General features: G+C 27.6%; 1 long non-coding RNA gene across 1 annotated transcript; it reads right to left on the bottom strand.

Moving 5' to 3' along the window:
• Positions 1 to 918: 918 nt before the first annotated feature.
• LOC140442716 (uncharacterized) lies at positions 919 to 3,000 on the bottom strand. The gene is made up of 3 exons (XR_011951122.1): positions 2,804 to 3,000; positions 2,457 to 2,700; positions 919 to 2,397 (listed from the first exon to the last, which is right to left on the bottom strand). It is a non-coding gene; the product is annotated as an uncharacterized lncRNA (long non-coding RNA).
• Between the last annotated feature and the right edge of the window lie 264 nt (positions 3,001 to 3,264).

Here is a 3,264-nt window from a genome sequence, read left to right as displayed (position 1 = left end):
GACTTGTTATTTCGATATAAACGATTAAATAATCGTGTTATTGATGTTTCCAAATAATCGTTTTATTATTTTTTTCTTTTAGTTTTATTTTCATATTTTTGAGTATTGAAATTTCTGTTGTTGAATTTTAATAAATAGTACAAACGTATACGGCTAAATAAAGTTGTACAATATTTTTTGAGTATTGAAATTTCTGTTTTGAATTTTAATAAATAGTACAAACGTACAAGGCTGAATAAAGTTGTACAATATTTGAGTGGTCTTTGTTCAAAAGGTGACTAAAATTTATGGTACTAAATCGAAAAACATGTTTTAATAATATTCGGTTGTACAGCTAATATTTCAAAATTCTTTTGAAATAGAATGTCAAGTATACCTCCTTATAAAGTCAACAGAATCAACAGTAGGGATTTTTAGATTATCAAATGTGTCACCGGTTCTATTTTTATATACATTAACATATGAATATACAGTATTATCCGACAAATTAGTTACACTTTTTGAGTAGCTGTCTGGTATATTATTTTTAAATAATATATTAGGGCTGGGTAAACAAAATTTGCTACACAAAACATTTTTGTAAAACTTTTGGCCCCTTGAAGTACATTAAGAGACATCCTGTTTAAACTGATTACTGAATCTTCTACCTCTTGCCTTTTTTCTAGACTGTAAAATTTGAACATTTATGAAATTAGCTAAATTTAACGAAGGACAAAATTTAGATGTAAGTGCCATGTAGTCTTCAATTGTCACATTATCGACACATTTCTTTTCTGTAGAATGTACAGAATGTTTTCTGAATTTTTTATTTAAATAATGGTTTTCCTTCCATAATTTTATAACTGTACTTCATAGCACAATTTTTCTTTGAGTTTTTCTTACAATCCTTCTTGATGTACATTAGATGTCTAACGGAATCGTACAAAGTGCTAAAAGTAGCGTCATCCTGTTAATGTTAAGAATGTATTTGTGGAAATAAAAAATAAATTTTTAAATGAACTTCATTTATTATTACATGTTGCATTAGATATTACATTTATTTATTTATTTAATAATAACAAAGGTGACAGACCCACTGTCAAAATTAGACAAAAATACATTGTAGATAAATACAATTACAGATAAAAATCAAATATACATGTATAAAACAAGTACACATTAAGTTTACAAAGTATCATTTTGTAGTTTAAAATTTCAGAAGTTAAACAAATTATATCTCATGAGCACTGATTTGCATGTATGAGAAGTCAGATCATACCTATATTTGAACCATAATTAGTTCTGCGATGAGATACATGGAAATGTAAATTCTGAAGAAGTGACCGGGAAAGAATATGAAAAGAAATTAGGTAAAGCAATTTAGGAGTATGGACTATTCTCTATGGATAATTAATTGCTTTTGTTCAAATGTGATTTTGAATGATATTTTACATTGTTGTTTACTTGATCTTGATTAATGTCAATATAATTAATTAGAAGTAATACTCTAATACATTTTTATGGAATATGATCAGATATTTTAGTTACATCTCACTAAAAACATAAGATAATGTGAAGAAAACCCCTAAATAGGTATATTAACTATTAATCGATATTATCTGATCACTGTAATAAAAAAAGAGTATTTTGACTTTTTATATTGATATAAACAAGTAAATAATGCTTTATTGATATTTCCAAATAATCAATTTATTATTTTTTCTTTTGGTTATATTTTCATGTTTTTCAGTTTCAAATTTCTCTTCATGAATTTTAATGAATAGTATAAACGTACAAAGCTAAATAAAGTTCTACAATATTTTAGTGGAAATTGTTCACAAGGGTGGCTAAAATTTATGGTACTAAATAGAGAAACATATGTTTTAATAATATTCGGCTGTACAGCTAATATGTCAAAATTCTTGTGAAAGAGACAGTCAAGTATACTAATAAAGTTAACAAAATCACCAGTAGGCATTTTTAGATTACCATATGTCTCACCAGTTCTATTTTCATATCCGTTAAATATGAATATACAATAGTATCTCACAAATTAGTTACACTTTTTCATTAAATATCTACAGAAATATGTTATAAAATTTCAATTTTTCAATTGTCAATATACTTCTTTTCTGTAGACTGTAACTTCTGAATTTTTTTTTTAAATAATGGTTTTCCTTCCTTAATTGTATAACTGTACTTCATAATATATTTTTCAGGGAGTATTTATTGATAATTGTTGTGACACTTGAGTTGAACTTAGTGTTACTGGACGTGTAGTTACATGTTCAGGTTCTCCATGGAATATGTTGTTTTTACCAGGAGTAATAGTAATATCCTGAAGTACAGTTATAGTGGATGGTTTATGTTTAATACTAACATTTTTCTCTATATCCATAGCTGAACTTTTCACTACTTCTAAAAGAAAAAGAGAAAGCTTAGATATGTGTTACATCTTAATTATTTATTTTATTTACCTTCATTAATAGGACATCTTGGAAGACATATGTTTTGGACTACTGCAGAATAAGTATGATCAAAAGTTGATGAGCCCTCCATTAAAGGAAAATTTGTGGGAACTGCTGAAGAATCGATTTTGTCATATCATTCAGAAACATCTTATTGTCGAAATGAGTACCACAAAGACGATGACTTCTATGTAAACGTTCTGCCTTATCCAATTAATCTTCTCGTCCACATGCCATTAACCAAATGTTTGCCCTAAATACAAACATTTTTTAATACACGATGAAAATCCACCGTTAATAAATAATATAACATCTTAGCATCTGTAATACACAATTTTAATCCTAATAACACTCACCTATTAACATCTTTTGGAAACGAAAAAAAGCTAACATTACTTTTTCTAGAATTATTACAACACTTTATAGCTGCACAAGTGTGGCAAGTCTTTTTGTTTTTATTTTTGTACATATCGACGTACTTATACAACGCAATTGCGAAATAAAAAATGTATAAAGATTATTTGTATCTATAAATACACAAAAAGTAAACAAATACAATTTTTTATTTATGACAAATGACAATGACCAATGAGAGCCGTCAAATTTTTCGGAGTCCAGAGAAAATGGCGTCGCTGTCTGCGCGAGTAAAATGCGCGAACTTTCGCGCCAAAGCGGAGTGGGAATACTGGTTGTCTATACTGTGTCAATATTACTAATTAAAACCATAACTTCCACGACTCGTAGATCCGACTATCCTCGTAGCCAAATATGTTATACCTATATTTATAGTAATATAATAAATAAGACTCAACTAACT

This window comes from Diabrotica undecimpunctata, chromosome 6 (genome assembly GCF_040954645.1).
Source record: "Diabrotica undecimpunctata isolate CICGRU chromosome 6, icDiaUnde3, whole genome shotgun sequence".
In the NCBI taxonomy this organism is placed as follows: Eukaryota; Metazoa; Arthropoda; class Insecta; order Coleoptera; family Chrysomelidae; genus Diabrotica; species Diabrotica undecimpunctata.
This window is presented reverse-complemented; position numbering and strand designations above follow the sequence as displayed.